Raw genomic sequence first — 224 nt, 5'->3', positions numbered from 1 at the left:
TATATATATACAGGGAGAGGGATTCTGTGACTTGTTTAAAAAGACATTCCTGAATGAAAAAAAAAACATGGCATGGATGTGGGCGTCAGGTGTCATATGAGAACAGGAAGTACAAAGTCTATTTGTTAATCCCAGAAATTGGTTTCTAAGAAGAAGAAGAAGAAAAAAACAAACAAACTGGCAATGAGTCTCACTGTTGGACCTCAGATGTTTTGACTTGTTAA

The sequence above is a fragment of the Austrofundulus limnaeus genome, unplaced genomic scaffold (assembly GCF_001266775.1).
Source record: "Austrofundulus limnaeus strain Quisiro unplaced genomic scaffold, Austrofundulus_limnaeus-1.0 Scaffold61, whole genome shotgun sequence".
NCBI classification, from domain to species: domain Eukaryota; kingdom Metazoa; phylum Chordata; class Actinopteri; order Cyprinodontiformes; family Rivulidae; genus Austrofundulus; species Austrofundulus limnaeus.
Note: the sequence above shows the minus strand (reverse complement) of the source record.